The 23,017-nt window shown below is 40.2% G+C and overlaps 1 pseudogene; it reads right to left on the bottom strand.

Annotated features, from left to right (window-relative positions):
- Positions 1-9,865: 9,865 nt before the first annotated feature.
- LOC127690516 (ral guanine nucleotide dissociation stimulator-like) lies at positions 9,866-11,260 on the bottom strand (annotated as a pseudogene).
- Between the last annotated feature and the right edge of the window lie 11,757 nt (positions 11,261-23,017).

Here is a 23,017-nt window from a genome sequence, read left to right as displayed (position 1 = left end):
AAAATACATTGTATACTTATAGAAATTGTTTTCGTCATTTGAAGAGCACATTTTTATCTCTTAAAAATCTCCTTCTCCAAAACTCACTGGGGGCCACCTTTCAGCTCTCTGTCTGCCTAGATCTATTCACTATGAAAATTCTTGTCTAATTCTAGACTTTTATTTGGCTTCTTGGCTTAGCACAGTAACATTGAAATTTGCCTGTGCTGCAACATGAATTGGCACATATTACAATTAATATGTTCATCTATAGCAAACTATGTGGGATATTTGGATTTCTGATTTTAATTCTTTGAGTAGATCTACACATCATTAGGGGAATAAATAATTGTGTTTTTGAAGAACTGACAAAGTATTTCAGAATGTAGCTAAGGCACCTTACATGTGCCCTAGAAAAGTGCCATGATTCTATCATAACACATCCTTGCCAACACTTGGAATTTCTGTGTGTAAAAGTAGAGCCAAGTCAATGTGAATTAAATTGTTACCACTGGACTGGAGTGGTGCCACATCTCAGGTATAGTTTGAAGTTTACTGAAAGGTAATGAAGAACATTATTACTAATTCTTTATTAGTAATGGGTATAACTTCTGTAGAAAAAATAGCTACTAAAGACTTTTACCTGTTATAATTTATGCATGACATTTAATCCTTTTAAATGCTTATGTTTATCTTTTGAATTATTTTTTGCTCCTAAGAGAACTTTGAATAAACTTAACTTATTAATAGAATATTTATAATTTCCAGATATTTTCTCCCATCATTAGACTCCAGGCTAGACAGTATAAAACAATCATTAACAATTTATTAAAACCAATACTTAAAATAAACACAACATTGAAAAGATCAGAAAGAGTACAAAGGCTATTTCTCAGGGGAGGCAAAGGCTGGATGTGGGACTGGAACTACTGCTGGACTTAAATCAGGGGCTGATCCTGAGGGGCAAGAACAGTAGTTCAGGTATAGGACAGACTCAAGTTGGTGACCAGAGTTGACAGAGCCATTTTCTGAATAGCTATGCCCACTATAGCTAGCAGGAGATACCTAAAAGATACACTATTTTTTTTTTATTTGATATAATTTATTTACATTTCAAATGATTTCCCCTTTTCTAGCCCCCCCCACTCCCCGAAAGTCCCGTAAGCCCCCTTCTCTTCCCCTGTCCTCCCTCCCACCCCTTCCCAGTTCCCCGTTCTGGTTTTGCCAAATACTGTTTCATTGAGTCTTTCCAGAACCAGGGACCACTCCTGCTTTCTTCTTGTATCTCATTTGATGTGTGGATTATGTTTTGGGTATTCCAGTTTTCTAGGTTAATAACCACTTATTAGTGAGTGCATACCATGATTCACCTTTTGAGTCTGGGTTACCTCACTTAGTATGATGTTCTCTAGCTCCATCCATTTGCCTAAGAATTTCATGAATTCATTGTTTCTAATGGCTGAATAGTACTCCATTGTGTAGATATACCACATTTTTTGTATCCACTCTTCTGTTGAGGGATACCTGGGTTCTTTCCAGCATCTGGCAATTATAAATAGGGCTGCTATGAACATAGTAGAGCATGTATCCTTATTACATGGTGGGGAATCCTCTGGGTATATGCCCAGGAGTGGTATAGCAGGATCTTCTGGAAGTGAGGTGCCCAGTTTTCGGAGGAACCGCCAGACTGCTTTCCAGAGTGGTTGTACCAATTTGCAACCCCACCAGCAGTGGAGGAGTGTTCCTCTTTCTCCGCATCCTCTCCAACACCTGCTGTCTCCTGAATTTTTAATCTTAGCCATTCTGACTGGTGTAAGATGAAATCTTAGGGTTGTTTTGATTTGCATTTCCCTAATGACTAATGAAGTGGAGCATTTTTTAAGATGCTTCTCCGCCATCCGAAGTTCTTCAGGTGAGAATTCTTTGTTTAACTCTGTACCCCATTTTTTAATAGGGTTGTTCGGTTTTCTGGAGTCTAACTTCTTGAGTTCTTTATATATATTGGATATTAGCCCTCTATCTGATGTAGGATTGGTGAAGATCTTTTCCCAATTTGTTGGTTGCCGATCTGTCCTCTTGATGGTGTCCTTTGCCTTACAGAAACTCTGTAACCTTATGAGGTCCCATTTGTCAATTCTTGCTCTTAGAGCATACGCTATTGGTGTTCTGTTCAGAAACTTTCTCCCTGTACCGATGTCCAATGACCCCCTTCACAATAGCCACAAACAGTATAAAGTATCTTGGGGTGACTCTTACCAAACATGCGAAAGATCTGTATGGCAAGAACTTCAAGACTCTGAAGAAGGAAATGGAAGAAGACCTCAAAAAATGGGAAAACCTCCCATGCTCATGGATCGGTAGAATCAATATAGTTAAAATGGCCATTTTGCCTAAAGCACTATACAGATTCAATGCAATACCCATCAAAATCCCAACTCAATTCTTCACAGAGTTAGAAAGAGCAATTATCAAATTCATCTGGAACAACAAAAAACCCAGGATAGCTAAAACTATTCTCAGCAACAAAAGAAAATCTGGGGGAATCAGTATCCCTGACCTCAAGCAATACTACAGAGCAATAGTGTTAAAAACTGCATGGTATTGGTACAGTGACAGGCAGGAGGATCAATGGAACAGGATTGAAGATCCAGAAATGAACCCACACACCTATGGCCACTTGATCCTCGACAAAGAGGCTGAAAACATCCAATGGAAAAAAGATAGCCTTTTCAACAAATGGTGCTGGTTCAACTGGAGGTCAGCATGCAGAAGAATGCGAATTGATCCATCCTTGTCTCCTTGTACTAAGCTCAAATCCAAATGGATCAAGGACCTCCACATAAAGCCAGACACTCTGAAGCTAATAGAAAAGAAACTGGGAAAGATACACTATTTACACACATGATTAGACACATGTTCCACAGATGCTGTCAGTTGTATTGGCATAACTCTTGCTGCCACATCTGGTTGCAGCTATGCATGCATCACAGAAACTTCTGGTGGATGTTTTTCTGTCCATATCTGGTGCACAAATTGGATCGGGTTCCAGATTTCCTCTTTTCCCTGCCGATTTAGACCCATTGAGTTTCTGGATCTGAGCATGTGTGTCTCCCCAGATCTGAGTCATCCTCACCCATGTGCTATGAATCCTTGTCCTGTTCTTCAGATCTGAGTGTGGTATGTACCTTCAGGTATTTCAAAAAGATCAAGTCTGTGAGCTCACAAAAGTCCTCAGGGTTCTTGTCCATCAATGTGTCCAGGAAACTGCAGAGGGTTTTTTACTTGTTTATTCTCCTCACAATAAGGGCTGAAGAATGTATACCTAGAGAAGACCAGACAGAATATCACCTGTAAAATACCAATGGCCTCCACCTAATACTGGCAGTTCTGGCTGCTCTCAGAATTATTAGTTCACCTGTACACAGCAGGTGATTTCAATATATCTGTGCAAAGGTTGAATACATGCATCTCTATTCAGACATCTCCATGATCACATGGTCCCCTGGATTATGCTTCATGTGTCTCTATTTGGACACATCTCTATTGGGTACTCCAATATCTCTAGAGCCTCATTTACATATGAGATAAGTGGATTCGCCTAGGCCTCAGTTATATTGAGAGAAGGATAAAGTGCTTTTTCAAGGCAGAGGGGAATCCACATCCATTTAATTAAGGGTCTCAGGTCTGGACAGCCCAATCCCTTGGACCCAGCCTGGGAGAAGAAATTTCTTACTTCATGCTGCTGTGTCCAGAAAGTTATGTAGAAAATAAAGAGTTGGGAGAGGTAGTAAAGGAGGGAAAGAGACACGGAGGGAGAGAGAAAGAGAAAGAGAGAACAAGAGAGAGACAGAGACAGAGACAGAGAGACAGAGACAGAGAATGAGTGCTGAACCAACAAAAGGATCTGGGATCTGTGGGCTTGGAGATGGGCACTCACCTCATAAACAGCGGGTCCAGAACCTGTAGGGGTGTGGCAAAACTTTGATATTTGGAAAGAAAGGCAGGGACAAAGAAGGGGTCCCCTTCTTGTAGAGAAGGCACTAGGTCAAGGTCAAGATTTCAAAGGGGCACAGGTCTGCAACATTCTGATTGGTTCTTCTCATTCCAAAGTTTCTTGAATTATTACTCTGCCAATCCCAGAGAAAAACCCAAGTGGTTATCTGGTCTGTGTTTCTAGTCTTGGCTGCCATTGGTTAAGGTTTTTCCCTTCCTGGAAAATGGCCACAGGTGTTGAAGGCAAGAGTGAGCCCTGTGCCTCCAGACACCACCATGGCCTTCCCTGTTCTTTTTTTGAGGTCTGAGCCTCTAATCATCCAAAGACAGCAAGAGAACAGCATGTCTTCTCTAATGTTTCTGACAAGTGAGCCAATAGGCCTTGGTCTATGCAAATGTTTGCATGGTGACCAAGGTTCTGCATTGTTAGGTCATTCTCAAGAGGGTGGTTCCATTACTCTCCCTTCTTCAAGAGGACTTTTTAAAGGGCTCCAAAATCACTTCCCCCTTCCCAGGTGCACAAATCAATACATGCATACATGTGTTTACCTTTCCAATTCTACCAGATATCTGGTCATTTGAAACACCTCACATTGCAATCTGGCTCTCAACTGTTGACCAGCATCTGTAACCCTAATCATGAACTAAGTTCTAGTTGAACCAATCAACCATAAACCCCAAAACAAACTACACAGGTATACATTCCTCTGCTCCCTATGATTTCTTGGTTTCAATTTTGCTCTTTGGGCCTCTTCTGTAGTTTTCAATTGCATCTGTAACCCTAACCATAAACTCAGCTCTAATTAGCCCAATTGACCATGAATCCAATGCATGTTTCCTTGATTTCATGTGACCTGGTATATATTCTGTGTTGAATGGCACACATGCATACCTGCGACAGCCACCAGCCCCACCATTTCAGTGTTCTTGCATAGGAATTTACTTTCCCAGTATCAGTTTCCACCACCATGATCAAAATTTTAGCTCCCTATAAACATCTGGCTCAGCTACATTCAACAGTGTAAAAGATGGAAGTGTTACCATAGGCCTCTTTCAGAGGGGATTCATCCTCCATTGCTCCTTCTTTAAACTCCTGCTTGAGTCCTTGTCCTGATTCTCTCCAGTAATGGACTTTGATTTGTGACCTGCAAGAAAATTTTCTCTTCCCTTAGTTTCATTTAGTTCTGGTACTTGTTATAGCAACAGAATGAAACAAAAACATGGAACACCACACTTTCTCCTGTTCCCATCCTTTGTTAGGTGGCATCCAACCACCTCTCTACTTCCTTATTTCCCTCACGGCTTAGAGTCCTATCTCTTTCCTCTATTGTCTGTGCTTTCTTTTCCTGCTGTTCCCATTGGTGTTTTTTCCAAAGTCATTCACTGCTCATCCCCCTTATAATATCTCCTCAGTTTCATTTTTTTCATATTCCCAAAAGTATTGCACATGTACACATGTATATTTATGCTAGTTCCTATGAGTACTTAAGAAGGCATGTGCAGGAGATCACTCTTACACATGTTAAGTGCATCTGTGTGTTCACATGTGCTCATGCATATGTGCATGTGCCTATGTGCACAGAAATGCTTATTAGTGGGTGAGCATGTACATATGCTTGCACACATGATCAAATGCTTCTCTGTGTGTATATGTATATGTGTGTTTGTGTGTGTATATGTTTGTAGACTGAGATTTATTTTACTAGTTAAGTCAAAATCAAGAACCTCTAAAAACTGACAAGGAACACACAATAGTTAGAAATAACTCTTCTTTCTTTGAAAACTAGTTCAGTATGTCCTATGTGACAGAAAAAGAGATCAGATAAACTCTGGGACACTTGCTTGGTGGCTGTTTGACAGCAACTACAGGTGAGTTCAACCTATTGGTAATGGGAACAGGGACATCTAAATTCAGAGAATACATCTCTGAAGAGGCCATTCACTTGATAATTTGGAATCATTTTATCTGCATTTCCCTGATGGCTAAGGATGTTGAAATTTTCTCTAAATTTACTTCCTTAAGTGAGCTTATACTTTAAGTAAAGAATAACTATGCAAATATCCAGAGACCCAGAGAAGCTAAGTAACAAGGAGGGTTCAAGATGCAGATGGTTGCATCTCACTGTGAATGGGAATTAGAATAGACATCTTGGGTTTATTGGGAGGGATGCAGTTTTGGGAGGGGTCTTAATGAGGGGTAGGAATGGTTAAAGGAGATATCAGATGGAGAAGTACAATGGCAATGAGCTTATGATGAGAATACCTGTTTAGATCTGTATTGTTGGTGCAAGTCTACCCTGACCAAGCCTCTGGGCATGGGATCTGGAAGGGGAAAACATGGAGAGTTTGACTGTGGGTATCCCACACTCCAAGTGTGGGAAAGTGCAATGCAAACTATGAGAAAGCCAAAGCTGGTATTGCTTGGCTTTGGGGCATCTAGTCACTACTAGAAAATTTTGCATGTTTCTATAAATGAAGCATAAACACTAACCAAGCTACAAAACCTTGGATGTACAATTGTATCGAGTCTGTCACTTATGCATGTGAGCAAAGATGGTGGGAGTAACCAACAGATATATGACATGACTTAAGATTCACTCCCTAAGATGAAGCCATACATGACATTTCTTAGATGATCAAGAACTTGAGACTAGATAGTTCAAAGACATAGGATAAAGCTAAATAACTACTGTTCTAATAAGAAACAGTAATAAATGACTCCCAATGATCTGTAATGCTCATAGATCAGTGCCTTCTCAATTATCATGGAAGAAGCTTCCACCTGAAGCAGATCACAGGACACACAGAGACCCATAGCCAGACCTTAGGCAGAGTGAGACACCTGGGAATACTTGGTCCTAAATTGGAGAAGTGGCCTCATGTACCCATCCTTAACCCAGGATTATCTCCAATTGATGACCACTTGCAATTGACAGTTGAGCTTTTCTCTTAACACAGTCTCTAGGGAAATAAATTATTCGCCTTTTTAATTAATTAATATATTTTATTACACTCTATATTTTATCCTCCCCCCTCCATCCACCCTTAGACTGTTCCACATCCCATATTTACTCCCCAGACACTGTCCCATCATGGATGTCTCTAATCCCTACCCCTCCAGAACTCTAAACACCTCTGAGCCTCTGGTTTCTTGAGGGTCATGTGCCTTATCTCTGAACAAACACTGACCCAGAAGTCCTTGACTGTATGTGTGTCAAGGGACTGATATCAGCTGGTGTATGCTTCCTGTTTGGTGGTCTGGTGTTTGAGGGGCATTGGGGATCCAGATTAAGTGAGAATGCTGGTCCTTCTACAGGGCCACCCTTCTAGTTCAACAACAGGGTCAGCTGTTTCTGTCCATTGGTTGGGTGCAAATATCTGCAAATATCTGACTCTTTAAGAAGCACCTAAAGAAATGTTCAAAGTCCTTAGTGATCAGAGAAATGAAAACCAAAATGACACTGAGAGTCCACCTTATACCAACCAGAATAGCTGAGATCAAAACCTCAAGTGACAACACATCTTGGAGAGGATGTGGAGAAAGAGGAACACTATTCCATTGCTGGTGGAATGTCAAATTGCACAAAAACTCAGGAAATCAATCTGGAGGTTCCTCAGAAAAGTGGAAATAAGTCTACCTGAAGACCCAGCTATACTATGCTTCTGAATATACCCACAACATGGCCCAATGTGTTCATAGTGGACTTATTTGTTATTGTCAGAAATTGGAAACAACTTAGATGTACCATGACAGAAGAATGGATGCAGAAAATATAGTTCATTTACACAGTGAAACACTACTCAGCTATTACAAACAAGGATATCCTGAGTTTTTCAGACAAATGGATGGAACTAGAAAATATCATCCTGACTGAGATAAGTTGGACCCAAAGGACATGGATGAATTACAGGGATGGAAATGGAGAGGATCCTGAGGAAAAGAAGGTCCAAGGACAGGCCCAAACTGGCATCCAGCTCAAGGGGTGGTCTCAGAGCTTGACACTATTACTGAGATTATGGAGCACCCACAAAATGGACCCAGTACGACCACTTTCCAGAAAGGCCAAAAACCAATCTTAAGTGCAGTTCACACTGCACTTATGTTCAACAGCAGATAGCCAATAGAGAATGTATGCATTTATATCTCTGGAGGCTCCTGGTCTCATAATGCCCTGTCAGGACTATTTTGTAATTTCCTTTTAGTATTTCATTGTTATTTATATATTGAATTTTTCTTTTTTACTCTTCATGTCCTCTGTGTATATGACTTCCAGCTTAGTGTTTTTACAGGCTTCCTGTTCAACTTTGTGTTTGATGATTGTTCTAGCTGTACAGAAGGGGTTTCTGAGGTCTTTACCCTAGCCGAAATGCTAGTTGGAGTTGCTTCTGGGGAGGGATAATTAATTTGGTTTGAGGATATGACCAGTGGTAGACTGACTGTACTTGGGCACTAAGTGAGTGGCCACATACCTATTTCCATGTGTTCCATATTAATTGGATGCAGAGTGTAAATTAAATAGTAATAACAATCCATTGGTAACATGAATAAATAAATTAGTAAATAGGTAAATAAATAAACACCAGAATTGCATCTCTTGGTGAGTCATGGGATGAGTAGATGGGAGAAGCTTGGGGTGGATGCCTTCTAAATCCATTGTGCACTTGTACAAAACGTTTTCTTCATTTAAAGAGAACATTCTGACCCATTCAAAACCTTCTTCCCAAAGTCCCTGGAAGCCACCTTCCAGCTCTTTGTTTACATAAATCTATTCATGACAGAAATTCTTGCCTAATTCTAGACTTGTGTTTGGCTTCTTGCCTTAGCATAGTAACTTTGAAACTTGCCTATGATGTAGAAAGAATTAGCACATACTAAAATTATTGTGTTCCTCCTAGTCAGACCATTTGAGCTATCTGGATTTCTGATTTTAATTACTTGGGAATCTACAGATCATTAGAGGAGAAAAGTCATAATAGTTAAATTTATGTTATTGAAGAACTGAAAAAGTATTTCAGAATATAGGTAAGGCATTTTACATGTTCTCTAGAAAGGTGCCATGATTCTATGACACCATATCCTCAACAACACTTGGAATTTCTGTGTAAAAGTTTATTCGATTCCATCTGAATTGAATTGTTAACACTGGACTGAATTGGCAGCACTTCTCAGGTTTCGTTTGAAGTTTACTAAAAGATAATGTTGAACATTATTATATTAGTTATGTGTATATATTTTTACACAAATGGCTATTTAAGACATTTCCCTTGTATAATATAAGCATGACATATAAATATTTTAAATGCTTGGGTTTACCTTTTATTTTTCTCCTAAGAGAACTTTGAAGAAACTTAAAAGAATTATCAAATGGAATATGGATAATTGGCAGGTACTTAATTGCATCATTACACAATGTAAAACAATTTGATCTCAACATTACCCAATGTAAAGCAAACACTAATAATTTATTAAAACCAATACTTAAACACAACATTGAAGAGATCAGAAAGAGTAAAAAGGCAATTTTTCAGGGGAGGGGAAGGCTTGCTGTGAGGCTGGAACTGCTGGTGGATTGAAATCAGTGACTAATCCTGAGCAGTAGGAGCAGCAGTTCAGATATAGGACACACTCAAATTGATGACCAGAGGTGACAGGGCCATTGTCTGAATAGCTAGGCCCACTGTAGCAAGCAGGAGATAACTGAAAGATGTACTGTATGTACAGTCATTCTGAGACACAGGTTCCATAGTTGCTATCAGGCATGCTGCCTAGACTGCTGCTGACACATCTGGCTGCAAGTCCTCAGGCTTCACAGAACCTTGTGGTGCTCCTTGTGCTTTCCAGCTCTGGTGCACAAGTTGGTTCTTGCTTCAGATTTGCAGTTTTCCTGCTGATTCATACCCATTGAATCTCGGGATCTGAGGATTTGTATCTCCCCAGATCTGAGTCTTCCTCATCCTTGGATTGTAAATCCTTGACCTTTATTTCTTGCAACATGGTCTGGATCCTGTTGACACGGACACTAAGATCTGAGTGTGCCATGAAGACAATGTAAGAGGCCTTTAGATATTTCAGAGTCAGCACATCTGTGGGCTCACAAAAATCCTCAGGGTTCTTGTCCATCCATGTATCCAAAAAACTACAGAGGGTTCCTCTTCAGAATAAGGGCTGAAGTTTGCATACCTAGAAAATACCAGGCAGAATGTTACCTGTAATATACCATGGTCCCCACCAGATACTAGCATTTCTGGCTGGTCTCAAAATTATTAGTTCACCTGTACACATTAGGTGCTTTCATTATATCTGTAAAAAATATGAACATATGTATCTCTATTCATATATGTCCATGGTCACGTGATCCCCCAGATTGCCCTTCATGTATCTCTATTTTCAACACTTGTCTATCAGGTACTCCAATATTTCTAGAACCTCCTTTGCATGTGAGAAGTTCATTAACCAAGGCCTCTGAAATATTGAGTGAAAAATGAACTGCTCTTTCATGGTAGATTAGATAGCTACATCCATTTTAGGGTCTCAGCTCTGGACAGCCCACTCCCTTGAAACAATCATGAAAGAAGAAATAATTTATTTCATGCTGCTGATTACTGACAGTTACATAGACAATTAAAAGTTGGAGGAGAGAGAGGGGGGAGAGAGGGAGGGAGGGAGGGAGGGAGGGAGTGAGGGAGAGAGAGAGAGAGAGAGAGAGAGAGAGAGAGAGAGAGAGAGAGAGATCCTAAACCAACAAGAAGATTTGAGAACTATGGGCTTGGAAATGCGCACTCACCTGAGATGCAGCAGGTCTAGAACCTGGAGAGGAGTGACAAATCTTTGGCAAGTGAACAGACAGCAGCCAGGAACAAACAAGGGGTGCCCTTCCTGCAGAGAAGGCACCAGGTTGTTCAAAAGTTTAACCACAGTCTCTGCACTGTTCTGTGATTCTCCATGTGGCTCCCTCAGTTCCTGTGGGGCAGAAGTAATCTCACCCTGAGGAAAGATTAAGGTAAAGGTTTTAAATGTATGCAGGTCTACAACATTTTGACTCATTCTTCTCATTCCAAGGTTTCTTGAAGCATTACTCTGCCAAATACAGAGAAAAACCCCAGTGGCTACCTGGTCTGTGAGGTTCTGGTCTTCATTTTCCTTGGTCAAGATATTCCTATTTCGAGAAAAAGGCCACAGGCATTGAAGGCAAGAGAGAACCCTGTGCCTCCAGACACCACCATTCCCTTCTCTCTTCTCTTTTTTGAGGCCTGAACCTCGAGGAGTGTGAACACAGCAAGAGAACATCCTGCTTTCTCTAATGTCTCTGACAAATGAGCCTGCAGGCCTTGCTCTAACCAGTGGGTTGCCTGGTTACCAAGGTTCTGCATTGTGAGATCATCCTGAAGAGGTTGGTTCTATTACTGTCCCTTCTTCAACAGGTCTTTCTTAAAGGGCTCCTCAGTCCTCCTCCCAATTCCCAGGTGCACAAATCAGCACAGGTATACATGTGTTTCCCATTCCAGTGCTCCCAGGTATCTGGATATAGGTTTTACCTCAACTTTGGAATCTGACTCCCTGCTGTTGAACCGCATCTGTAAGCCTAATCATAAACTCAGCCCTAAATAGCCCAACCGACCATAGACCCTAGCCATGCTTCCTTGCTTTTTTGGGTACTTGCATATGTTCTATGTGGAATGAGAGCACATTCATTCCTGTGACAGTCACCAGCCTGACAATGTCACTGCTCTTGCATAGGAATTGTCTTTCCCAGAATCATATTCCATGGCCATGATCATTTGAGGGCTTAAGTCCAGAGCTTTGCAGCTCTCTGAAAACTGGTGGCTCAGCCACACCCACCATCTTACAAGATGGTAGCTGGCAACATAGGACTCTTTCAGATGGCTTTCATCTACAGTGCTTCCTCTTCTTTGAACTCCAGCTTGAGGCTCTTTCATGACTCTCTTGTTATGGACTGTTACTTGTCACCTGCAAGAAAACTTTCTCTTATCTTAGGAACATTTAGTCCTGGTGCTTGTCACAGAAAGAGGAAGACACTCAAACCCTGGTCACCACACTTTCTCGATCCCCATCCTGTGTTAGTTGTCAGCCAAGCTCTTCTCTACTTCCTCATCTCTCCCACTTCCTCGTATCCCATCCCTTCCTCTATACTCTGTGTTATCTTTTTCTGTTGTTCCCCGTGGTCTTTGCTCTAAGTCATTCACTGTCCTTCCAGGGTCTACTCTCTCCTTCACACAGAGTGCAGGGGGTCGCTGTTTAGCAAGCCTTTATTGGAGGAGTCCCTGTCCGGTGCATGTGCTCAGAATACCCTGGTAATCCAGAATTGGGGCCAGTTGTCTAGTTAATTACTATCTTGCCTCCCTAGCCCAAATGAAGTGTAGATTTTTTTCATTGCTCTTTTACTTTTCTATGTAATATTTTCACAGTTTCATTCTTTTCCATTGCCACAACTTTTGTAGGAGCTCTGTCATTTGCACATGCATGTGCACACTAGTTCCTACAAAAACATTCAAAAGCATGTGCCGAGAACATTCTTACATATTTTATGTGCATTTGTACATGTGCATGCTTGTAAGTTCATGGGAGTGCTTACAAGTCTATGAGCATGCATTTATGCTTACATACATGTAGGCAGGCCTCTGTGGGTATGTAACTATGTGTGTTGCTTGGTCTTTGTGTGTGCCTTTACAGACTGAAATTACCTTTTACTGATAATGTCAAAAGCCAGAAATCCTAAAACCTGACTTCCCACAGACACAGTCCTGAGCTGCATCCTCTAACTGATAAAATAAATGACAATGGATAAACTCTTGGAACCTTGGTGGCTTTGTGTCTAGAACAAGGTGGGGAATTAATCTATTGGTAATGGGAACAGTGACATTTAAATTCAGAGGATACACCTTTGAAGAGGCCACATCCACTTGATAATTTTGAAAATATCAAGACAATGAACAGCCTTGGAGTAGAAGAATCTTCATGTCCCAAGCATCTAGGATCCTGACCATGTCACTGAGATCTGAAGACACAAAACTCCCATAGCTGCCCTACAGGGGCACCACAATACTTGTTTGTGTAAATGAAATTGTGATAAAGAAGCAGTGGAAAACTAAAGTTTCCCATTGACCTACAGAGACTAGGAGTTAAATACATTGTCTGTAAGGCTAAAAGGTCATGAGAGCAGTCATATAGTTAATAAAAATGATGGCCTACCAAGAGGGCTGGATTCGTCATAGTCTTGATCTACATAAAGCATCTTAGTTCAAAACAAAGCACTGGTGAATTCTTTTCTCCATCAGTAGCTACTCAAATTTCCCAATTTCCTTCCACTCTTGAGCATGAAAAAGTTCAACTCCTGATCAGGATATGTTTATGCCAAAGCTATAGGCCAATCACCCATTTTGTATTTGTCAAAGCTGACCAACCCTAAGAGAGGGGAGGGAAAGTTCTTAAAGATCCTTACAAATCACAGCCATGGAAAAAACACCAGACTTTTGTGTTCTTTAATGCATTCTCTGTTTCATTCTCTCTGTCTCTCTCTCTCTCCCTCTCTCTGTGTGTGTGTGTGTATGTGTGTGTCTTTCTCCATATGTGTTTGTGTGACTATGTGTGTTGCTGTTTCTCACTGTGTGTCTCTGTATCTCTCTCTCCTAACTCTCTTTCTGTCTCTGTCTGTCTCTTTCTGTCTCTGTCTTTCCCTCTGTCTCTCTGTCTCTGTCTCTTTCTGTCTCTGTCTCTGTCTCTCCCTCTGTCTCTCTGTCTCTGTCTCTTTCTGTCTCTGTATCTCCTTCTGTCTCTCTGTCTCTGTCTCTCTGTTTCTCTGTCTCTCTGTCTCTGTCTCTCTCTGTGTCTCTGTGTCTCTCTCTCTGTGTCTCTGTCTCTGTCTCTCTGTTTCTCTGTCTCTCTCTGTCTCTCTCTCTGTGTCTCTGTCTCTCTATCTGTCTCTATCTGTCTCTCTCTGTCTCTCTCTCTCTCTGTCTCTATCTGTCTCTCTCTGTCTCTGTCTCTCTCTTTCTCTCTCTCTCTCTCTCTTTCGGTCACTCTCCACCAGTTCCATCCCTACCATCCAGTAGATCCTCCTCCATTCATCTTTAGAACATAACACAATTCCCATGTATATTTACCAGCCATGACTTTTTTTTTTCTTTGCAGTAAGACTAGGCCCCTCCTCTTCTTTTAAGGCTAAAAGGTACATCCCAGTGAGGGGAGAGTATCCCATGGACAGGCAACAGAGTATGAGACAGCCCCTGCTGCCACTAAGAGTTAAGAGTTTACAAGATGAAACTACACAACTGTTGCACAGGTGTGAAGGCCTAGGTCAGTCCCATGTAAGTCCCCTGGTTCCCATGCAGGCTTCCAATTTGGTAATTCAATGCCTGATCCCTTGGGCTCAGGTTGTCTGATTTATTTATTTATTTTTTTACTTGTGATATCCTTTACCCCTTGGTTCTCTCCTGTCTCTGTGTCCATCTGTGTCTGTGGGCTGTCCAGGCTCTAGTTCTTGGTATTCCATGCATTGCCAGGTGTGGACCCCCTTTCATGGCATGGGTATCAAGTGGGTCAAGGCATTGCTTAGCCACTTTCACAATTTCTGTGCCACCTTTACTACAACATATTTTTCAGACTGTATGAAATGTAGGTGAAATGATTATTAGGAGGCCTGGTAGTCTAATCTGTCCACTGGAAGTCTTGCTGCTTACAGGAGATTGTTCGATATCCCCAGCTACTAGGAATCTTAGCTGTGGTCACCCTCATAGTTTCTTAACAGCCTCCATTGCACTAGATTTCTAGCTTGTCCCATATATAACTCCCAATTCTAATTAATTTTCCCAGTACTCTCTTTTATTTTACTCCTCCATCTGATTCCTCCTTTTCCCATCCCTACCTTTTACTTAGACCCCTCATATAACTACATGCCCCCAATACACCCAAGATGTCTATCCTAAGTCCCATTCACAGTGAGATGCAACCATCTTCATCTTGAGCCCTCCTTATTTCTTATCTTCTCTGGGTGTCTGGATTGTTGCATAGTTATTCTTTACTTTAAAGGTAATTTCCACATATAAGAGAGTTCAAATTATATTTGTCTTCTTATTCCTTCCATTTGCCTGGATGGACCAAGATGTTGATTTAACTGCTATATAATATACCATTGTACAAATGTCAAATATTTTCATAATCCATTCTTCAGTTGAAGGACATTAGGTTGTTTGTAGCTATTACCAGTAAAGTTTGTATGAACATAGTTTAGCAAGTGACTTTTTAGTATGTTGCTTTTTCCTTCTGAGAAGCCAATGTGTTGACTTCCAAAGTAGCTGTACAAATCTGTACTTCCACCAGCAATGGAAAAGTGTTCCATCCATGGATGTTCAACATACTTGTTACCACAAGCTATCACTTGTGTTTTGATTTTACCCATTTTGCCATAAGATGGAAGGAAACTCGGAATAATTTTATCTGCATTTTCCTGATGGCTAAGGATGTTGAATTTTTCTCTAATTTCATTTCCTTAAAGGAGCTTATACTGTTGAGAATACCTGTTTAGATCTGTATTGTTTGTGCAAGTCTACACTGCCCCCAAACTCTGGGCATGGGAGCTGGAGAGAGAAAACATGGAGATTTCAACTGTGGGCATCCCCCTCTCCAAAATTGGAAAAGTGCAGTGCGAGATGTGAGAAAGCCAAAGCTGGTATTGTTTGTCTCTTGGGCATCTAGTTGCCTCTAGAAAACTGCATATTTCCAAGAATGAAACATAAACACTAACCTAGCTACAAAACCTTGGATATATAATGGTGTCCAGTCTGTGACATATGAATATACTACTGTGACACAAAGATGGTAGAAGTAGCCAACAGATATCTGACATGACTTAGCATTCACTCCCTGAGATGGAAGCCATGCCTGACATTGCTTGGATGATCAAGAGCTTGAGACTAGATAGTTCCGAGACCTAGGGTAAGGCTAAATACTACTGTTCTAATGAGAAACAGTAATAAATGACTCCCGGTGAGCTATTACACTCATAGACCACTGTCTTCTGTACTGGTCTCCTGAATGTCTCCTGCTCTTTGCATCCTCTCCTCTCCTCTCCTCTCCTCTCCCCTCCTCTTCCCTCCCCTCGCCACCCCTCCCATCCCCTCTCCTCTTCTCTCCTCTCCTCCCCTTCCCTTCCCTTCTCTTCTCTTCCCTTCCCTTCCTTTTCCTTCCCTTTCCTTCCCTCCTCTCCTCTCCTCTGCTTTCCTCTCCTCCTCTTCCTCCTCCTCCTTCTTCCTCTCTGTCTCTCTCTGTCTCTCTGTCTCTGTTTCTCTGTCTCCCCTCTCTCATTATGTCTCCTAATGATAACAGAAGCTTTTCTCTATCAGTCGATTCTGTCTACTGTGCTTGTCTTTCTGCCATGTGTTGCACTCAAAATTTTTTCCTGCCTTGTAATTCTTTTGTTTTGTTTTTTTTAGGTTTATTTTTTGTATATTCTGACCACATTTTCTTGCTCCCCTTTTCTCCTTCTATTCCTTCCAGCAGCATCACCCCATCTCCTTTTCCTCCTTTTGTGTTCAGATGGTTAGCATCCAGCCACTGCTCAAGTTGCAGTAAAGCTAAGCACCTCCTCTACTGTTAAGGCTAGATAAGCCCACCTAGCAGAGGGAAGGCTCCCAAGGACAGGCAGCAGAGTCAGAGACAGTCCCTCCTCCCACTGTTATGAGTTCTGCAAAATGATCAAGCTATGTAACTGTTGCACATGTGCTAAGGGCCTAGGTCAGTCCCATACAGGCACCTAGGTTAGCAGTTAGCAGTCTCTGTGAGCCCCTATGGGCTGAAATTGGTTGATTCTGTAGGTTTTCTTATGGAGTCCTTCACTCTTCTTTCTTCTATAATACTTCCTCAACACCTTCCATAGGATTCTTCAAGTCCCTAATGTTTGGTTGTGGGTTTCTGTTTGGTTTGCATTATGTGCTGGATGAAGCCTCTCTGAAAACAGTTGGGCTAGATGCAAATCTATGAGTATAGCAGAATGCCATTAGTAATCATTTTACTGACATTCATTCATTTATTGATTGATTGATTGACTGGTGGATTTACTTACTTATTTACATTTGTGTTTGGTTTTGTTGTGGGTTCCTGGGCTCTCCATCCTCTAAACTCTGGTCCTTCAGGCAGTGTCAGTGATTGGGTCCCTGCCATGGCATGGGTCTCAAATTTGGGCCAGTCATTGGTTGACCACTCAGAGAATTTCTGCACCACTTTTATCCTAGTGCATCTTATAGGTAGGAAAAATTGTGGGTTTAAGCTTTTGTAGCTGAATTGGTATCCTAATCCCTCCACTGGAAGTGTTGTTTGATTGCAGGAGAGGGCTGGTTCAGGCTCCATATCCCCCATTACTAGGAATAGTAGGGTCACCCATATTGATTTTGGGGAGTTTTAATGCCCTTCTAGCTCATCTCAGAGAAGCCCTTTGATTCCAGTTGTCTCTTCCTGTATGCTCTCCCTTCTTTGTCCCCACACCTGATCCCTCCTTTTCCCATCCCCACGTGCGTCCAGTCCCCTCTCCCCATCTATTGTTGATGTACATTGTGTTTCCTCTTCTCAATGAGATTCATGTGTCCTCCCCTTGAGGCCTACCTTTTATTTAGCTTTTGTGGGTTTGAGAATTATACCATGTTCATTCTTTACTTTAAGACTAATCTCCATGTAAAATTGTGTATATATCATGTTTGGTTTTTTGGGGGAGGGGTCTTGCTTACCTCTCAGTATGATCGTTTCTAGTTCTATCCATTTTCCTGCAAATTTTGGGATGTTAATTTTTTTAATAACTGAGTATTACTCCATTGTGTAAATGTACTACATTTTCTTTCCCATTCTGTAGTTTAGGAACATCTAGGTTGTTTACAATTTCAGGCTATTATGAATTAAGCTGCTATGAATGTAGCTGAGCAAGTGTCCAGGTGGTATGGTAGAGCATCCTTTGGGTATATGCCCAGGGGTGGTATATCTGGATCTTGAGGAATCAATTTCCAATTTGATGAGAAATCACCATATTGATTACCAGCGATGGAGGAATGTTCCCTTGATTTACATCCTCTTCAGTGAACTGTGACTTGTGCATTAGATCTTAGCTGTTTTGACAGACATAATATAGAATCTCAGGATCATTTTGATTTGCATTTCCATGATGCCTAAGAATGCTGAACATTTCTTTAAGTGTGTCTCAGCCATTTGGGATTCCTCTACTAAAAATTCTCTGTTTAGGTTTGAACCTCATTTTTAAATTAGATTATTCGTTATGTTCATACTTGGTTATTTTAGTTGTTTATATATTTTAGAAATGAGTCCTCTATCAGATGTAGAGCTGGTGAAGATCTTTTCAATTTCCTTAGGCTGCCATTTTGTCATTTTAACAGTGTCCTTTGCCTTATAGAAGCTTTTCAGTTTCGTGAGGTCCCACTTATTAGATGTTGATCTTAGTACCTGAGCTATTCATATTCTATTCTGAGAATTGTGTCCTGTGTTAATGCATTCAAGGGTATTCTTTAATCTTTCTCTTATCAGATTCAGTGTATCCAGTTATGTTGAGGTCTTTGATCTACTTGGACTTAAGTTTTGTGAAGGGTGATTGATATGGATCTATTTGCATTCTCCTACATGCTCACATCCATTTAGACCTTCAGTATTTGTTGAAGATACTTCCTTTTTAATATTAAAGTTTTCTTGCTTTATAAAAAATCAAGTTTAAATGTCCATAGATGAGCAGATTTATGTCTGGATCTTTGATTCCATTCCATCAATCAACCTGAATCTGTCTGCTTTTATGAAAATACCATGTTGTTTTTATTACTGTTTCTCTGTGGTACAGTTTGAAATCAGGGATTGTGATACCTCTGACAGTTTTTTATTGTAAGGGATTATTTTAACTATCCTGTACCTTTTGTTTTTTCCATATCATATTTAAATTTCTGTAAGAATGATGTTGGAATTTTGATGGGAATTGCATGGAATTTGTGTAACCCACTTTTTGTAAGATATCCATTTTTATTATGCTAATCCTACTGATCCATGAGGATAGGAACTCTTTGATTTCTTTCTATGAATGCTTGAAGTTCTTCTTTCTCAACCCATTTATTTCTTTATAGGAGGGCTACTAATTTTGTGGGTGATGTTGCTTTTGTATTTTCTTTTGTTGTTTGTTTATTTGCTTATTGTTTGTTTTGTTTTTGAGCTAAATTTATATCCAGTCACTTTGCTGGAGGGGTTTATCCACAGTAGGCATACCCTTGTATGGTTTACAGGGGTCATATGCAAACTATCATATATTCTACAAATAGCACTGTTTTGACTTTCTCATTTCCAATATGTATCTCCTTGATTTTCTTTCTTTCTTTCTTTCTTTCTTTCTTTCTTTCTTTCTTTCTTTCTTTCTTTCTTTCTTTCTTTCTTTTTGATAGATTTTTTATTATATTTATTCTTTTTTATTTATTTTTATTGAATATAATCTTCATTTACATTTCAAATGCTAAAACCCTTCCCTATTTACTCCCCTCGTCAAAAACCCTCAACCCCTCCTCCCACCTCCTGCCTCCAAGAATATGCCCCTAAACCTGACCTACTGATTTCCTTTTGTTGAGGCATCTATTGAGCCTTCATGGGACCAACAAGACATTACTCTGACACATTTTTGGCTGCAACCTTGTGTACCCCTTGATTGATGGTTTAGTCCCTGGGAGTCATGGGGCATCTGGGTGGCCAACCTTTTTGTTCTTCCCATGGAGCTGTAAACCCGTTCAGCTCCTCCAGTCTGCCCTCCAACTCCTCCATTGGGGACCCCGTGCCCAGTCTAATGGTTGGCTGCTAGCATCTGCCTCTGTATGTGTAAGGCTCTGGCAGTGCCCCTCCTGAGACAACCATAACTGGCTCCTTTTGGCATGAACTTCTTGTCGCCCATAATATTATCAGGGTTGCTGACTATTTATAGGATGAAACAGATAGGGCAGTCGTTGGGTGGCCTTTCATTCAGTCTATGCTCCATACTTTGTCTCCAGTATTCCTTTCTTTACATTTCAAATGTTATACCCTTTCCTGATTTCCACTCTGAAAACACCATATCCCATCTCCCCTCTTTCTACTCACCAACCCACCCTCTCCTGCTTCCCTGTCCTGGTATTCCCCTATACTGGGGCATCAAGCCTTCTCAGAACCAAAGACCTCTCCTGCCTTTGATGTCCAACAAGGCCATCTGCTGCTACATATGCATCTGGAGACATTGGTCCCTCCATGTGTACTCTTTGGTTAGTACTTTAGTCCCTGGGAGCTCTGGGGATACTGGTTGGTTCATATTGTTGTTCCTCCTATGGGGCTGCAAGCTCCTTCAGCTCCTTGGGTCCTTTCTCTAGTTCTTCTATTAGGGACTCTGTGTTCAGTCCAATGGTTGGTTGAGAGCATCCCCTCTGTATTTATCACGCACAGGTAGAGCCTTTCAGGAGTAAGCTATATCAAGCTCCTGTCAGCAAGCCCTTGTTTGCATCCACAATAGTATCTGGGTTTGATAACTGAATATGAGATAGATACCCAGGTGGAACAGTTTCTGAATGATCTTTCTTTCAGTCTCTGCCTTACACTTTGTCTCAGTATCTCCTTCCATGAGTATTTTGTTCCCGCTTCTAAGAAGGACCAAAGTATCCATTACTTTGGTCTTCCTTCTTCTTGAGCTCTTTAGTCTGTGAATTGTATCTTGGATATTCCAAACTTCTAGGCTAATATACACTTTTCAATGAGTGCATACTATTTGTTTGTTTTGTTTTGTTTTGTGGTTGGGTTACCTCACTCAGGATTATATTTACTAGTTCCATCCATTTGCCTAGGAATTTCATGAATTCATTGTTTTTAATAGCTGAGTAGTATTCCATTGTGGAAATGTATCACATTTTCTGTATCCATTCCTCCATTGGAAGACATCTGGGTTCTTTCCAGCTTCTGGCTATTATAAATAAGGCTGCTATGAACATAGTGAAGCATGTGTCCTTATCTCATGTTGGAGCATCTTCTTTATATATGCCCAGGAGTGGTACTACTGGGTCTTCTGGTAATACCAAATCCAGTTTTCTGATGTACTGCCAAACTGATTTCTAGAGTGGATTTACCAGCTTGAAATCCCACCAGCAATGGAGGAGCGTTCCTCTTTCTCCACATCCTGGCCATCATTTGCTGTCACCTGAGTTTCTGAGTGGTATAAGGTGGAATCTCAAGGTTGTTTTGATTTGCATTTTCCTGATGATTAAGGATGTTGAATATTTCCTTAGGTGCTTCTCAGCCATTCGGTATTCCTCAGCTGAGAAATCTTTGTTTAGCTCTATAACCCATTTTAATAGGGTTCCCTTTGATTTTGTTTAGTTTTCTTATTGCTCTAAAATTTCAAGTGCTATAGTAAATAAATATGGAGAAAGTTGATAGCCTTATCTTGTCACTGATTTTAGTGGAATTGCTTTAAATTTCTTTTCATTTAATTTGATATTGACTGTAATTTGATTTAAATTGTTATATGTTGCTTTTATTATGTTTAGATATGTGCCTTGTATTCCTGATCTCTCCAAGACTTTTATCATGAACATATGTTTTTGTTGTTTTTTGTTTGGTTGGTTGGTTTTTTTGTCAAAGGCTTTTTCAGCATCTAATGAAATAATCTTGTGGTTTCTTTCTTTCAGTTTGTTTATATGGTGGATTACATTGATGGATTTTCCTATGTTGAATCATCTCTGCATTTCTCGGATGTAGCCTACCGGATTATGATGGATGATTTTTTGATGTGTTCTTAGATTAGATTTGAGAATAATAAGTGTTTTTGTATCAATGTTCAGAAGGGAAATTGATCTGAAATAATTCTCCTTTGTTGAGCTTTGGTCTGGTTTAGGTGTCAAAGTGAATATGGTTTCATAAATTAAATTTGGCAATGGTCCTCCTGGTTCTATTTTGTGGAATAATAAGTCTATTAAAATTCTATGCTAAAACCAGCTAGCTTTGGACTTTTTGTTGTTGTTGTTGATGATGATGATGTTGTTGAGATATTTTCATTACTTCTTTTGCTTTAGGGAATATAGGTCTATTTAGATTGTTTAACTCATCTCTTATAAGCACTATCTATCAAGAAAACTGTTCATTTCTTTTAGATTTTCCAGCTATGTGGAATATAGGTTTTTGAAGCAATACCTAATGATTCTTTGGATTTCCTTGGTATCTGTTGTTATATCTCCCATTTCATTTCTGAGTTTGTTATTTTAAATATTACCTCTCTGCCTTTCTGTTGGTTTGGCTACGGGTTTGTCTATCTTCTTGATTTTCTCTAGAACCAACTCTTGTTTTCATTGATTATTTTTAATGTTCTCTTTGTTTCTATTTTATTGATACACTCAGGAGTTTGATTATTTTCTGCCATCTATTCCTTTTCAGTGTGTTTGCTTCTTTATATTCCAGAGCTAATAGGTGTACTTTTAATTCACTAGTGTAAGATCATACTAGTTTCTTTATGAATGCACTCAGTGCTATGAATTTTCCTCTTAACATTGCTTTCATTGTTTTCCATAATTTTGCATTCATTTTTATTGAATTCTAAAAGGCCTTTAACTAACTAGCTTCCTTCCTTCCTTCCTGTCTTCCTCTTCTCTCTCTCTCTCTCTCTCTCTCTTCTTATCTTTCTTATCTTTCTTACTTTTCTTGTCCCAATGATTACTGATTCAGAGCTTGTTTAGTTTCTGTGAGTTTAAAGGCTATCTGTTGTTTCTGTTGTTACTGAAGTACAGTTTAATCCATGCTGATATGAAAAGATACAGAGTGTTGTTTCAGTTTTCTTATATCGAGTCATTCTTTATGACACAATCTATATTTAATTTTGGAGAAGGTGAGGTCCTGAGAAGAAGGTATAATCTTTTTTATTTGGATAAAATGTTCTATAGATATCTATTAGGGCCATTTGGTTATGACATCTGTTACTTCTGTTATTCTCTGTTTAGTTCTGTCTGGATGATCTGTCCTTTGCTGTGAATGAGGTGTTTAAGTCGTTTATTA

Source organism: Apodemus sylvaticus, chromosome 8 (assembly GCF_947179515.1).
Source record: "Apodemus sylvaticus chromosome 8, mApoSyl1.1, whole genome shotgun sequence".
NCBI lineage: Eukaryota > Metazoa > Chordata > Mammalia > Rodentia > Muridae > Apodemus > Apodemus sylvaticus.
The sequence above is the reverse complement of the archived record's forward strand: the minus strand, read 5'-3'. Positions and strand labels throughout refer to the sequence as shown.